The sequence below is a fragment of the Bubalus bubalis genome, chromosome 7 (assembly GCF_019923935.1).
Source record: "Bubalus bubalis isolate 160015118507 breed Murrah chromosome 7, NDDB_SH_1, whole genome shotgun sequence".
NCBI classification, from domain to species: Eukaryota; Metazoa; Chordata; class Mammalia; order Artiodactyla; family Bovidae; genus Bubalus; species Bubalus bubalis.
The window spans coordinates 53,313,674-53,330,970 of NC_059163.1; the positions used below are offsets into that span (position 1 = coordinate 53,313,674).

The 17,297-nt window shown below is 35.5% G+C and overlaps 1 pseudogene; it reads left to right on the forward strand.

Moving 5' to 3' along the window:
* LOC112586203 overlaps window positions 1-14,516 on the forward strand; it is a 74,138-nt pseudogene extending 59,622 nt beyond the window's left edge.
* Window positions 14,517-17,297: the final 2,781 nt, after the last annotated feature.

Consider the following 17,297-nt stretch of genomic DNA (forward strand, 5'->3'; position numbering starts at 1 on the left):
AGTATTTACATTCTTTTTTTGAACTCAGTGTCTGTTAGTATGAAGATGTCTTTTTAATTGTTTGTTCCTTCAGGGAAATTCTCTTGATCCTTTAGCTGGGAGTGGTTCATCTCCTTCTTTATTTTACCTTTATTTCTCATACTTTGTGAGTTTAGTGCTTCCCTGATAGCTCAGTTGGTAAAGAATCAGCCTGCAATGCAGGAGACCCTGATTCAATTCCTGGGTTGAGAAGATCCCCTGCAAAAGGGAAAAGCTACCCACTCCAGTATTCTGGCCTGGATAATTCCATGGATTGTATAGTCCATGGGGTCACAAAGAGTCAGACATGGCTGAGTGGCTTTCACTTGTGAGTTTAGGGAAAATAGTTCTTTACTATAGTCTTGGAGGGCTTTTCCAGTCAGGAATATCCCTGAGTAGCTTATGTGGGTTTATTTATTTATTTTTTTTAATGTGAGGGCTACTTTTATTTTGGATGTTAGCCATCTCTTTCCTTGGCATATGCTGGTCATTATCCCTTTGACAGGGAGTGTTCAGGGTGTTTGATGGTTCATGCAGTCTCCTGGGCAAGAGGAGGCATGACCAGCACCCACTTATGGTACCCTTGGCAATAGTAGGGATCTGTGCCCACCTCTGGAATCTGAGATAGCAGCAGCAACTCACGCCTGTCCTTGGAGCTTGTTCAGCTGGTCCCCTGCCACTTGAGAATGCATGCACAGTCCTTAATAAATATAACTTCTTGCTCAGTGTTTCTGACATAGTTTTACAATGTTAAGAAACTTCTTATGTCTAGTGACTGTAGGCTTTCTACAAAACCACCTTGAGCCTTCTCACCAGACATGCAGCAAGGCCAGTCTACTGACACCAGGTTGTGGTGAGGGAAAGTACAGTGTTGGTTGCAGAGTACCAAACAAGGAGAATGGAAAGCTTGTGCTCAAAAGACCCAAATTTTCTGATGGCTTTGGGGGAAGTGTTTTTGAAAGCCAATGTGATGGAGGGGTTGTAGGGTGCATGATCAGCTCATGCACAGTTCTCTGATTGGCTGGGGGTGAGGTAACAGGATGATTCAGGATTCTCAGACATCAGCCTTCTGGTTGTACCTGGTGTGGGGTCTTTGTGTTGGTGTTCAGTATGCAGTTAACCTCCTCTACCTGATGGGGGTTTTAGTATCAGCAAAATAACTTGAAGACATGGCTCAATATATTATCTATGGCCTTTGAGGAGGAACTAAGGGTCCTGAACTTTGTTTTATGGCTAAACTATTATTATTTTGTCTTGCTTGAGTGCTTTCCTTTATTTTTGCCTTTTCTCACTTTTCTTATTAAATTTGCTCTTTGTAACTCAGGGAAGGCAGAAGAGGATAAAGCTTTTCTAAAAACAAGAGCTAGGGGACCTGGGGTTGTATGTGTGTTGGGAGAAGGCAGTCTGTTCCCAAGAAGGCCTTACAGGGTCCTGTTGGTTTCTGTTTGAATAATTTTCTTTTATGTATGTAAAACTGAGGCCTCTGTGCTGGTGCTCAGTCACTTAGTGGTGTGCAACTCTTTGCGACCCCATGAACTGTAGCCCACCAGGCTCTTCTGTTCATGGGATTTCCCAGGCAAGAATACTGGAGTGGGTTGCCATTTCCTTCTCCAGGGCATCTTCCTGACCCAGGGATCAAACTTGCATCTCCTGCATTGGCAGGCAGGAAACCTTTGTATGTTAAAGTATTAGAGCTAAATTAAAAAAGGGGAATGTTTTCAGCAAGACTGGGATCAAATTCTTCTTAGACTAGAATATTTCACATAAACTGGAACTGCCAGTGAAAGTCCAATGTGAACACATGCCATTTAATTTCCATTGAAGTTGCAATATTCTGAGTAAAACATGCCTATGAGTAAAATAATAAAATATAATCAGAATAGCATTACAGTAGTACCCTACTGGGATTTAGCCACCAGCAGTGGAAGGGGCTGTTCCAAAAGCATCTGTCTTTTTGGCAAAATTCAAATGCAGATGCTCTCCTTACTTTCGTAATGCTACTGAGATTTCCATTTGATTACAGAAATGGTTCCTGCCCTCTGTTGCTAGACCTGAGTCATTTGTTTGCCCTACCTGTTATGTTGAGTTGTCAAATTGCTTTTAATGAGAAAAAAAAAAAAAAAAAACAAAAAACTTCCTGAGAAAAGCCCAATGAAAAGCATTAGCAACTGCTTGTAATTTAAACCCAGGTTTGCCAGCATATATCCTTTTCCCAAATATCAGCTCTATTTGTATTTCCTATATGCTGGATGGCAACAGTTGCAAGCTCAGATTATTGTTCTTATCATGCCATGGTCTCCTGTAAATGCTGTCCTATAAATGCTGACCTGTTATATATTTCTGCTGTCCAGTTATTTCCTTGTAAAGGACTGATAAGTTAAAAATATTTAGAAACTCAGGACTTTCTTATAATGCAAAAATAAAAGACTAATATTTTATCCTCTAAAAGTGAGATGATAAGAGTCTGTGTACACAAGCCTTAAAATACAGTGATGTGTGTGTAAACTATTGAGATGGTAAATCTGGTTGGAATTGGTATTTCATCATTATTTTTTTGCTGATTGTCGGCATACATATGATTTATGTTTCAGTTTACTCATTTGAAAAATATTGAGATAGCACATATGTTGAGAAGATATACATTAAAATTTCATTAAATAGAATATATGTATATTTATCTGAGATTAACTATATCCCTTAAGACACTATAGGAGTACAACTGACTACTAGATGATGGATATCTCATTTAAATGGTTTGTCTTCTGGAGAACATTTTTTATCAACATATCTCATTCTAGTTATCTAAAAAAGTGACTTGTGGAAAAATTATCTCTTGAAATATTTGTTTTCTTCTGGATTCATAATTTTATGTGACACAAGGGGACAATACAGAACAGGTTAAAATTTATAAATAAAGTAAAACCAATCAGGATTATGGACAGAACATTACTCAAAAGAGAAATTATGGTTAGTTGATTATGGAAATTGAAAGAGCAACATGGGTGCAGAGGTTAAGTGGAAATTATGCAGCCAAAATTTAAAAGAAACATACAAGAAGTGTTTGAAAATGAAGGATTGTTATGGCAAGTCAGAATACCAATAAGAGTATGAACTAATTATATTATGTAAATTAAAGCCTAATGAATGAAAGAATCTTCTAAAGCTATCTTATTTTCAAATAATGTAAGAGATAATCTTTGTGGACTATGTGAAATGACATCATTAGTGCATAAAATATTCAGAGTATCACATCCCTGCAATTAGCAGTTATGTTGAATATTTTTTGTTTACCCTTTCTGAGATATATTTTCCACATTTCTCTAATCTATTCTGTGCCCTGGTAATGTCAGTCTCCTGTCAGAACTCCTTTACCCACATCTAGTTGGGTGACAGAGTTTATTAGGCATATTACTAAGGACAGGAAGATAGCCCAGTTAGAACATGCTATCTGCTTATTTCCTTATCTGCCGTGCTATGGATTCCTTCCCTAGACCTCAGCCCTTAGCATCTGTTGGGCTACATGTTTTGATCTCTTACATGCAAAATGGGAGAAATTATTTGTATTAACATAATTACTGTATTATCCCACTGTGGTAGATTAGTTAAATATATGTAAACCTAGAAACAAATAATGATGTAACAACTTTAAAAAGTTAATAATATAAGAACAAAGTATCAGAAAGAGAAGTTACGGAAAGAATTCCATTTACTTTGGGGTCAAAACGAAAAAAAAAATACTTAGGAATAAACCTACCTAAAGAGGCAAAAGATATCTACTCCAAAAGTTATAAGACACTGCTGAAGAAATTGAAGACAACCACTTTTCTGTTTAGAATGGAAAAGTAACACACTAAAGTGAAATTTTTTGCTGCATTATTTACTTCCTATGTAATTTTCATTTCTGTTAACCTTAGTTTTCTAACCTATAAGATAGTTTTAACAATACTAAATTTTAATAACAGTTGTAAAGAGATCATGTTAATGGAAGACAGATGGCTGGAAAGCACTGTTCTGGTACACAGTAGGAATCTGCTATGCCTGAGACACCTAGAGTCCAATTTACTAAAATAATTTGTAAAGAAATTAAACTTTGAGTTCTTATTTTTTTATTTCTTCCCTTTGAAAAATTATTTCTATAATCTTGTGTTTAATGTGTTTTGCTTTCTTATTATTTATGCCTTAAAACTATGTGGCCAACCATCATGATTTTGAATTGCTCTGGTACAGTTCAAATTTTGATTTATTTACTCCAGATTTTCTTCCAATAGAACTTGTTTTTTTGGAAAGCCAATGTTTTTGAGTTTTTTTTTTTATCTTTTAAATTATCTTTATAGATTAAACACAGTTATTTGATTCTAATCTGTTATAGTAGTTACATTATTGGATTTTGACTTACAATTTATAAACAAAAGCCAGTATTTAATAGAATTTCCAATCACATTCACCAGTCAAAAAGGAGCTAAATCATTTCTGAACCTAGAATATCTAGAAATGGAGACATAGCCTTTGATTTTCAGTAATCTAAGTTCATTATCCAATTATTTAGTATTTGTCTTGGATGTTCATAAAGGTAAATAATATTGCTATGTATCTGGACTTATGATGCTTAGTAGTGAAACAAAAGTTTTAAAAGGATATTCACCTGAGTAAGAATAGCTCTGGAGGAACATATTTTGTGACTACCATTTTATTCTTATGAGTAGGCTCCTCATCTCATGCTCTCTACTCAACAAAGATCTTCTATAAATCCCCTTCTATTATTTTCCTCTCCTTTGCTCTACCTTTATTTTCCTTACAGTTTCACTCTCTACATTCAACTTGATACCATCAATTTACATTGCTTCAATTGTCAGCTATATACATATATACATATATGTGTGTGTGTATACATATATACAGATATATATATCTGTATATCTGCATTCTTCTGGCTCTTACTTGATATATGGACCTAAAACTCTATGAATTCAGCATCTCCACTTAAAATTTCTCAGGGACCTCAGAAACTCAGCATGTGTCAAACTCAAATCACTCAGCCTAAATTTATTATGTTGTGGATTAGTATCACTCACTCCACTGTTGAGCCAAAAATCCATTCTTCCTTTACTTATTCCTCCTCCTTATCTTTCCAATAGCCAGTAAGAAATCCAACCATCTAATCCTCTGAGTCCTATCATCCAAATATTTTTTTGAACCTATTCATTCTTCTGTCCCATTTGTCCCAAGATTTCTATCATGATTTAGAACACAGCCACTTCTTTCCTGGATTAATGTTTAGCCTTCTAATAAATCTCTCTGTTCTGAGTTATTTCTGTGTCCACATGGTCTCCACATAGTAGCCTGTTTTTGCTTTCTTTTTGATTATCATTCATTTGCTAAAATGAAGTTAAAAGGAAGCTATTGTTGGATATTAATATCTTCAGTTATTAAAAACTAGTCTGACATTCATATATAGAGAGAGTTTGTCCAAACTCCAGTCTAAGTTGGTTTCCAGTGATTCTTATCAAAAGGAATATCACAAAGCCAGTTGTGAGTTGGTGGGAGGAGGAGCAGTGGTTGCAAAATGATCTGAGTATTTGAGGTACCCATTCCTCCATTCTTGATTCAACTGGGATAGTTCTGCATTTATCTTTTTGTATATTTTAGTTCTGCATTATTTTTTTCTTGAAGGAAAGATGTGACAATGTTTGGAAACCATTATTATGTCATTTTCCATATAAAATTATTCTTTATTGAAAACTCAATACAGGTATGCTTACTAGAAAATATCCTGATAAGCAAATCCATATATCATATTCTATCCCCTCAGAGTCCTAAATTTCCTTGGACATTAGTTTTGTTTTCAATAGAGTGTAGTTTATTTCATTTTTCTTATGTTAGGTCTGTTTCTTCTCTCTCCCAGACGCAAATCAACTTCTCAATCAAAACTAATTTAACTTATTAAATGTATTCTTCTTTTAATTATTTTTTAATTGAAGGATAATTGCTTTACAGAATTTTGTTGTTTTCTGTCAAACTTCAACATGAATCATAGGTCTACATATATCCCCAATGCAAAGATAAAATTTTCAAAAATATTTCCATAGGTGCATGGATTTATCTCTGGGCTTTCTATTTTGTTCCATTGATCTATATTTCTGTCTTTGTGTCAGTACCATACTGTCTTGATGACTGTGTCTTTGTAATAGAGCCTGAAGTCAGGCAGGTTGATTCCTCCAGTTCCATTCTTCTTTCTCAAGATTGATTTGGCTATTTGAGGATTTTTTTATTTCCATACAAATTGTGAAAGTATTTGTTTTAGCTCTGTGAAAAATACCGTTAGTAGCTTGATAGGGATTGCATTGAATCTATAGATTGCTTTGGGTAGTATACTCATTTTCACTATATTGATTCTTCCGATCCATGAACATGGTATATTTCTCCATCTATTAGTGTCCTCTTAGATTTCTTTCACCAGTGTTTTATAGCTTTCTATATATAGGTCTTTAAAGGAGGCAAAAATATACAATGGATAAAATACAATCTCTTTAACAAGTCGTGCTGGGAAAACTGGTCAACCACTTATAAAAGAATGAAACTAGACCACTTTCTAACACCATACACAAAAATAAACTCAAAATGGATTAAAGATCTAAACTTAAGACCAGAAACTATAAAACTCTTAGAGGAGAACATAGGCAAAAAACTCTCCAACATAAATCACAGCAGGATCCTCTATGACCCACCTCCCAGAATATTGGAAATAAAAGCAGAAATAAACAAGTGGGACCTAATTAAAATTAAAAGCTTCTGCACAACAAAGGAAACTATAAGCAAGATGAAAAGACAGCCTTCAGAATGGGAGAAAATAATAGCAAATGAAGCAACTGACAAACAACTAATCTCAAAAATATACAAGCGACTCCTGTAGCTTAATTCCAGAAAAATAAATGACCCAATAAAAAACTGGGCCAAAGAACTAAATAGACATTTCTCCAAAGAACACATACAGATGGCTAACAAACATGAAAAGATGCTCAACATCACTCATTATCAGAGAAATGCATATCAAAACCACAATAAGGTACCATTTCACGCCAGTCAGAATGGCTGCAATCCAAAAGTCTACAAGCAATAAATGCTGGAGAGGGTGTGGAGAAAAGGGAACCCTCTTACACTGTTGGTGGGAATGCAAACTACTACAGCCGCTATGGAGAACAGTGTGGAGATTCCTTAAAAAAACTGGAAATAGAACTGCCTTATGACCCAGCAATCCCACTGCTGGGCATACACACTGAGGAAACCAGAATTGAAAGAGACACGTGTACCCGTGTTCATTGCAGCACTGTTTATAATAGCCAGGACATGGAAGCAACCTAGATGTCCATCAGCAGATGAATGGATAAGAAAGCTGTGGTACATATATACAATGGAATATTACTCAGCCATTAAAAAGAATACATTTGAATCAGTTCTAATGAGGCGGAAGAACCTGGAGCCTATTATACAGAGTGAAGTAAGCCAGAAAGAAAAACACCAATACAGTATACTAACGCATATATATGGAATTTAGAAAGATGGTAACGATAACCCTGTATACAAGACAGCAAAAGAGACACAGATGTATAGAACAGTCTTTTGGACTCTGTGGGAGAGGGTGAGGGTTGGATGATTTGGGAGAATGGCATTTTTTTTTTTTTTTTGGAGAATGGCATTTAAACATGTATAATATCATATAAGTAACGAATCACCAGTCCAGGTTCAATGCAGGATATAGGATGCTTGGGGCTGGTGCACTGGGATGACCCAGAGGGATGGTATAGGGAGGGAGGTTGGAGGAGGGGTTCAGGATGGGGAATACATGTACACCCTTGGTGGATTCATGTTGATGTATGGCAAAACCAATACAATATTGTAAAGTAATTAGTCTCCAATTAAAATAAATAAATTTAAAATAATAAAATATTTCCACAAGTATATACTCAAGAGAAATTGATTTTATAGTGAAAATACAAGTAGTAGTCCAAAGAAACTATTTGTTGAAGTACTTTCTCACTTTAATAAAGTCTGATATTTCTGTTTATGATTTTATATGCTGGTATTTTGGGTATGAATAGCTCTAGGCTCAAGGCACAGGTTATAGACATTACTAATTTGGTTAGGGTTATAGATTCTTCTATGCACCAATAGTTTTGTTTTGTTGATTCTTTTACTGAAAAGCATTTTGATCCCTGTGTGCTATTCCCTGGCTCACATTCCAAAAGCTAACAGGAATACTTGCACCTTTGTTTCCAGAAACCAGTGGCTTATCTGTTTTAAACTGCATTATGGCATCTATGACCAAATCAGTTAAGAATAATACTCAAGGTAGAATCTATTGGCCACACCAGCTCAACTTTTATTAAATTTTTATTAAATATTTGTCCCATCATTTGAACCACCTAATTTTGGAGTTAATTCTGCTAATAATTGCTGGGTTAAAGAAGAATTTTCTCATTTGTAATATCTTCATGCTCTCTCTGACCTTCAATCTCTCCATCTTTTACTAGGACAGAAAAGTTGGGGAAAAAAGGTTCCCAAAGATATCCATCCTCTGTGGCCTCTGCTAGTTCCCTTCAATCAACACAAGAGTGAATGTATCTCATCACTATGGCAACCATCTGCTTTCAGTAGGTTATTTCTACTATCTCTGCTTTTCATTACAGACTCTGTTTTAGTAACTCTTTACTAAAATAAGATTGCCGTGCTTAGCATATTCCTAACCTGAGTTCTCTTATTTCTTAAATCTGCAACTTTCTACTTTTAAACAATTCTGAATAAATTTTACTTCAGTAAACATTTTAAACAAATAGTATAGTTTTGTCAAAAGGACAAATATACTATGCAGTGGCACAAAAATAGTTGCTAATTGGATTTAAAGATAAAGATAGAATCAATGCTTTATGGAAATGGGTATCTTCAAAATATGCCTTATTTGACCTTGTTAAGCAGTTCCACCAACTCCTAAACCAATTTTAGAGTTAACATTTGCTGCTACTGTAGGTGATTTGACGACATTTCTTGGTTACTTACTGACTGGTGCATGGCAGAAATTTCCAGAGGGTTCTCTCAGTTAAAGTTTAATTATTCAGTTCAGTTTAGTCGCTCAGTCGTGTCCGACTCTTTGCGACCCCATGAATCGCAGCATGCCAGGCTTCCCTGTCCATCACCAACTCCCGAAGTTTACCCAAACTCATGTCCATCGAGTCGGTGATGCCATCCAGCCATCTCATCCTCTGTCGTCCCCTTCTCCTCCTGCCCCCAACCCCTCCCAGCATCAGAGTCTTTTCCAATGAGTCAACTCTTCACATGAGGTGGCCAAAGTACTAGAGTTTCAGCTTCAGCATCAGTCCTTCCAATGAACACCCAGGACTGATCTTTAGGATGGACTGGTTGGATCTCCTTGCAGTCCAAGGGACTCTCAAGAGTCTTCTCTAACATCACAGTTCAAAATCATCAATTCTTCAGCACTCAGCTTTCTTCACAGTCCAACTCTCACATCCATCCATGACCACTGGAAAAACCTTAGCCTTGACTAGATGTACCTTTGTTGGCAAAGTAATGTCTCTGCTTTTGAATATGCTATCTAGGTTGGTCATAACTTTCCTTCCAAGGAGTAAGCGTCTTTTAATTTCATGGCTGCAGTCACCATCTGCAGTGATTTTGGAGCCCCAAAAAATAAAGTCTGCCACTGTTTACACTGTTTCCCCATCTATTTCCCATGAAGTCATGGGACCAGATGCCATGATCTTAGTTTTCTGAATGTTGAGCTTTAAGCCAACTTTTTCACTCTCCTCTTTCACTTTCATCCAGAGGCTTTTGAGTTCCTCTTCACTTTCTGCCATAAGCGTGGTGTCATCTGCATATCTGAGGTTATTGATATTTCTCCTGGCAATCTTGATTCCATCTTGTGCTTCTTCGAGCCCAGCATTTCTCATGATGTACTCTGCATATATGTTAAATAAGCAGGGTGACAATATACAGCCTTGACGTACTCGTTTTCTTCAAGGGAAGCACAAAACAGAAGTTAACCACATAAATATTAGTGAATAATAAATGATATCCAATATAAAATTGATGATATAAATAAATGACATATTTAAAATATAAATAAATTATGCCTGTGAACTGTTAGTTTGTATTGGAAGAATCAATGAAGAGAAAGCAAAAGATAGTAATCAATGAATTTTATTGCATTTAATCTTTTTGAGAATAATTTCTCTTTGGAGAACCATTTTTGTCTAATCTCAGTATTGATAGATACAAAATCATCACCCATCCTTCTTTATTTTTCTTTTTGTTACCACAAAATATCATGATTTTTAAAAACCTGGCTTTGTAGTGTAATGTTAGGAAATCAGATTTTCCAGTTCTAGTTGTGCCAGCATTGAGTGTATTTGATTAATAGTACAGGAAATTGAGTGTAGTTGAGTTATGCAAATGCAGAATCAGACCTTTTCTTTATTTACAAATTTTGTATTTTGCTCCTCATTGATCTTTTGTATTAAGTTGGATTTTTAAAGTATTGCATTTTAGACATTCATCTTGAAAGCTGAGTTATTTGCCCCATCCTAAATCCTGCACCTGAAGTGAATGCCTAACTTCTCTTGCCCCAGCCACAGGTCTGTTATTACTAAGATCCCTTTAGAAATTTGAAATATTAATTCATAATATTTAAAGTTTTGTTACTAAAACTGCTAAATGATCATTTATGATTCCATGAAAATGTTATTTTTAAAAAACATTTTTTTCCATAGTCAACAATAACAACATGTGCATACTAGCAAATCATTTTGGCTTTTCTTCAGATGACTTATTAGGAAAGTAGGAAATCATAGTAAGCAGATAAGAAAATAATTGTCTTATGGAGCATCTGATTATAATAACTGAAATTGTTTTTATTTGATGCATTTTTCGAAAGAGTAAACCCATTTACTTATATAAAAGTTGTATTTTTATCTAGGATGGGCTTTTCAAAATGAATGAGTCTAGATCGAGTCATTCTTATGTTAGTTACAATGCTACCGATATTTACAGAAGAAATACAGCTTTAAAATTTTTTTATTCTAACCTATTCGACCTATAACATTTTCTAGTGGTCTCTTCCTCATTTTAAAAAGGAGATTTCCATATTTAGTTGCATATTTAACTAGCTTTGCCATCAGCAAGGCAATGACAGTTAAGGTAAGGAGAGTTTAACATATGGTGAATTGTGTGTTGAATTTATCTATTCCATTGAAGTGATACTGGGAGAGAGAAAAAAAATCTGATAATAAATATTTACTTCTCTAAGACTTGAGTCTTTATTATTTGCAGTTAGAAATAAGTAATTACTGAAATACCATAATGTCCCTGCTGGATTTTATGAATCTAAGGATTGCGTGATTTAATTTTGATATTTCATATATTGCTTGGTATTTCATAATTACTGTGAACACTGGTACATCTGTAGCATTTTTAATTCTTTGATAAATGAATTAAAATATTTTACATTCGTAGCAAGAAATATGCCAGGGGCAAAAAGTTCATGAGAGGGAAATAATTATATCAAATAAAAGATTGAATTCTGTTTCTCTGATGCAGTGGATTGAATATTTGACTTGCTAGTAGAAAAATTACTTAAGAGAGCTATGTAAGTGAAAGCAGTTTTTTTTTTTAGCACTTGGCTCTTACTGTTCTTATAAGAAATTATGTGTTTCTGTTCTTTTCATTAATGTGAATGGGAAGAATTAGCTCAGTGTGAATGTATTTCACAGCATGATGTGCTATAGGAAATAATGCCAAATACACAAGTAGAATTAGTAATTAAAATTAAGCATATATCCATTATCACAGTATGAATAAATATATATATATATATACACTCTTACAAGCATCAATGAAGATGGCACTGAGAATATGTGAAAAGTTCATTTCATAATTCAAGACAAATTTTAATTTTCACTGAGGACCTCAGTAACAACTGAGCAGATTTTGCTGTGTGTGCTTGCCTGTATCCTGATTTTCATGGAGGACAGTAGTGCAAGTAGTTACCTGATTATGGTAGTTTCTACAGTCACCAAGGACAAATCCTTTATACAAAATAAGTCTTTAATTCAGAAAACTTTGTTACTGTCTGTTCACTTACTAAATAAATAAATAACTATAATACCTAAGTAAGTCTTATAAATCAATTTCAAATAGAAACAGGCACCTCACAAAAGAAGAAAACTAAATTTTCAGTAAGAATAAATCCCAATATGAATCAAATAAATGTGCAGTTAAAACAACAATAGAACATGTGTCCCACTAGTGAAAATTTAAATGTAATGAAAAAAGCAGGCTGGTGAGGTGGGGAAATTGAATTCATTATAATTACTGGTGGAAATGTGAGTTGTAGAACCCTTATGAACTGTCAACTAAGATACACATACACCTTAATCATTACTGTTTTAGAAATACATCCTATTAGAAATACAGTTCAAATATAGAGATAAAATAAGCTTAACTCAATTTTATTTTAATATTAATATATAAGAATAATGTAAAAGATCAATAATCAAATCTAATGTATACTTATGTAAAGGAATAATAATATGAAATTTTGAAAAAAAAAAAAAAAACAACAACAAGCTGCTGTTATAGGAGAACAGGGGACAGTATATGGTGAGCAGATGTGAATAGTATATATTCTTTGTAATGAAGAAGATAATAATGTGAACCAGTACAGGGATAGATTTTTATTTTATACGGTATCTCTGCTTAATCCACATCATGTATGCATGTGTGTGTGGAGGCCAATGGCCTTCAGAGCATAAAGCTATACAGTGCTTGCAAAAGTGTCCACCATGAGGAAGCAGTGACTGTGGACAATAGTTATTGTTATAGTGAAACTGTAGGAACATAAAAAGAAGTAATCTTTACAACTTAAGACTTGAAAGACTAGATATTTCACAGAAGTCTAATTTGTTCTTTACTGAAAATGTTTATCAGTAAGGTTATACTAAGCTTTTGGTTGCTACACTCACTAGTGTTTTTTTCAGACTCTAATTTCCCACATCCATTGATACAGCTGAGCACATCTTACATCAGAATATGCTTCCCACCATTCCAACATTCAGTGGCCTTTGACAGTTTTCTACTAAATATTCTCTCATCTGTTTTATCACATCTTAGTCCTCTTTGTCCCTGTTTTTTCATCCAAAATTTTAAAAATTGATATTCTACAAGGTTTCAATATAAACTCTCCTGTTTGTACCTAAAACACCCAAACTTTGCCCCTGTTCTTCACTGAGGACCTCAGTAACAACTGAGCAGATAAGTTTCTAACCACCTTTGCATGGAGAACTATTGATTTTACTTCTTTGCTCTAGACTTTCCATCAGAGTCAGCTACATATTTTCAACTACTAGTTTTAACACCCGGTTCAAAATTCTTTACTCTGATCATCCTGGTCCCTAAATTTTATATCCTGTGCTCTTAACCTTTCTTTCATAGTTTAATATAGTCTCATATAATTTGAAATTGATTTATTTATACTTTCATCTCCATGTTACAGAGAATTAGTTTTTTTTTTTCTTTTTTGGTAAGAGATGCCTAATTTTTTCTCCTTTGCACAAGAACTAGATCACATTGTCATTAAATAATCATTTAAAAGAAAAGAGTTTCCTAGTGAAATACCACCACTGAGTGACCATCATTCAGACAGCATAACTTCCTATGTCTGTTCCCCTAGAAGAAAACCTAAAAAGATGTTTTATCTAGAAATATGATTCTTTGACATATTAAAGGTAAAAGTGTGCCTTCCTAATAAATCATCTTGCAAGAATTTCATGTCATTACTAAAGGTTATAATGCATAAAATGTCTTGAAGCAAAATCACTGAAGAATAAAATAATAAAAGAACCATGCAATAAGAACAAAGTATATTTTCTTGCTTTAAGAAAAAAAAAAAAACTAGTTTTAGGGCAGGATCTAGCATAATTAAGTTGCTTTCTAAACACTTAACTCTAATGAAAAGTGAATTTTGATGATTTAAGAGATTTAAGATGATTTGATGATTTAAGAGAAAGTATCATTCCAGTCATTACTTTCAAGGTTTTAAATAATTCATCAGCAGGGATCACAAAAAACTGAGAATGCAGCAAACAGAGAAATAGTATTGCACATTTGAGTCTTAAAGTGAATGCACCGTGAAGAATCCAGCCCTTTGGAAGAATCCAATCCAAAACATTGGTTGTGTGTAGTCTGCTCAATGACCAACATTGAAAAAGTCATAACAGGTGCTGCTAATCTGCCAAATCACAGTCTTTTTTTTTCTAGCTCATACTGGATGAAATAAGAGAAAATGAAGGGTCAGACAGTCTCCCTGGACCAAGGGCTCGGGAATGCTAGGAAACAGACTGAAAACAAAGAATACCGGTGCCTAATATCCTGCTTTGCTTGTAACATACCAGATGTAGTAGTCCATTAGTTGCCAAATAAAATTATTCCCAAATGAAGATATGTGTCATTTCTAATGAGGAATTATATAATAATTGCTCAAGGAATTAGATTAATCAGCTGGAGAATTAGTACAGTTCAGTCACTAATGTCTAACTCTTTGCAACTCCATGGATTGCAGCATACCAGAATTCCCTGTCCATCACCAACTCCTAGAGCTTGCTCAAACTCATGTCTACTGAGTTGGTGATGCCATCCAACCATCTCATCCTCTGTTGTCCACTTCTCTTCTTGCCTTCAATGTTGAAGAGCATCAGGGTCTTTCCCAAGGAGTTGGTTCTTTGCATCAGGTGGCCAAAGAACTGGAGTTTCAGCTTCAGCATCAGTCCTTCCAATGAACATTCAGGACTGATTTCCTTCAGCATTGACTGGTTTGATCTCCTTGCAGTCCAGGGACTTTCAAGAGTCTTCTCCAACATCATAGTTCAATAGCACCAGTTCCTCAGCACTCAATTTTCTTTATAGTCCAACACTCACATCCATACATGACTACTGGAAAAATCATAGCTTTGACTAGATGGACTTTTGTTGGCAGAGTAATGTCTCTGATTTTTAATATGCTGTCTAAATTAGTGATAGCTTGTATTCCAAAGAGGAAGCTTTTTTTTTTTAATTTCATGGTTGCAGTCACAATCTGCAGTGATTTTGAGCCCCCCAAAATAAAGTCTCTCACTGTTTCCATTATTTCCCATTTGCCATGAAGTAATGGGGCCAGATACCATGATCTTCATTTTTTTAATGTTGAATTTTAAGCCAACTTTTTTACTCTCCTCTTTCATCAGGAGGCTTTTTAGTTCTTCTTTCTGTCATAGGGTGGTGTCATTTGCATATCTGAGGTTATTGATATTTCTCCTGGCAATCTTATATCCAACTTGTGCTTCATCCAGCCCTGCATTTTGCATGATGTACTCTGCAAATAAGTTAAATACGCAGGGTGACAATAAACAGCCTTGACATACTCCTTTCCCGATTTGGAACCAGTCTGTTGTTCCATGTCCAGTTCTACCTGTTGCTTATTGACCTGCACACAGATTTCTCAGAGGCAGGTGAGGTGGTCTGGTATTCCCATCTCTTTAAGAATTTTCTACATTGTGTTGTAATCCACCTAGTCAAAGGCTTTGGCATAGTTAATAAAGCAGAAGTAGATATTTTTCTGGAACTATATTTGCTTTTTCAATGATTCAGTGTATGTTGGCAATTTGATCTCTGGTTCCTCTGCCTTTTCTAAATCTAGCTTGAACATCTGGAAGTTCATGGTTCATGTATTGTTGAAGCCTGGTGTGGAGAATTTTGAGCATTACTTTACTAGCATGTGACATGAGTACAGATGTGTGGTAGTTTGAACATTCTTTGGCATTGACTTTCTTTGGGACTGAAATTAAAATTTTCCAGTCCCGTGGCCACTGCTGAGTCTTTCAAATTTGCTGATATGTTGAGTGCTGCATTTTCACAGCATCACCTTTTAGGATTTGAAACAGCTCAACTGGAATTCCATCACCTCCAATAGCTTTGTTCGTAGTGATGCTTCCTAAGGCCCACTTGACTTCACATTCCAGGATGTCTGGCTCTAGGTGAGTGATCACACCATCGTGATTATCTGGGTCATTAAGATCTTTTTTGTATAGAACTTCTGTGTATTCTTGCTACCTCTTCTTAACATCTGCTTCTGTTAGGTCCATACTATGTCTGTCCTTTATTGTGGCCATCTTTGCATGAAATGTTCCCTTGGTATCTCCAATTTTCTTGAAGCAATCTCTAGTCTTTTCCATTGTATTGTTTTCCTCTATTTGTTTGCATTGATCACTGAGGAAGGCTTTCTTATCTCTCCTTGCTATTCTTTGAAACTCTGCATTCAAATGGGTATATCTTTCTTTTTCTACTTTGCCATTCACTTCAATTCAGTCAGTCAGCCATGTCCAACTCTTTGCAGCCCCATGAATTGCAGCACGCCAGGCCTCCCTGTCTATCACCAACTCCCAGAGTTCACCCAAACTCATGTGCATCGAGTCAGTGATGCCATCCAGCCATCTCATCCTCTGTCATCCCCTTCTCCTCCTGCCCCAATCCCTCCCAGCATCAGGGTCTTTTCCAATGAGTCAACTCTTCGCATGAGGTGGCCAAAGTATTGGAGTTTACATCATGAGAAATGCTGGGCTGGAGGAAGCACAAGCTGGAATCAAGATTGCCGGGAGAAATAGCAATATCCTCAGATATGCAGATGACACCACCCTATGGCAGGAAGTGAAGAGGAACTAAAAAGCCTCTTGATGAAAGTGAAAGAGGAGACTGAAAAAGTTGGCTTAAAGCTCAACATTCAGAAAACAAAGATCATGGCATCTGGTCCCATCACTTCATGGAAAACAGATGGGGAAACAGTGTCAGACTTTATTTTTGGGGGCTCCAAAATCACTGCAGATGGTGACTGCAGCTATGAAATTAAAAGACGCTTACTCCTTGGAAGGAAAGTTGACCAACCTAGATATCATATTAAAAAGCAGCCATATTACCTTGCCAACAAAGGTCCGTCTAGTCAAGGCTATGGTTTTTCCAGTGGTCGTTTATGGATGTGAGAGTTGGACTGTGAAGAAGGCTGAGTGCCAAAGAATCGATGCCTTTGAACTATGGTGTTGGAGAAGACTCTTGAGAGTCCCTTGGACTTCAAGGAGGTCCAACCAGTCCATCCTAAAGAGATCAGTCCTTTGCCATTAGTTTCTCTTCTTTTCTCAGCTATTTGCAAGGTCTCCTCAGACAACCATTTTGCCTATTTGCATTTCTTTTTC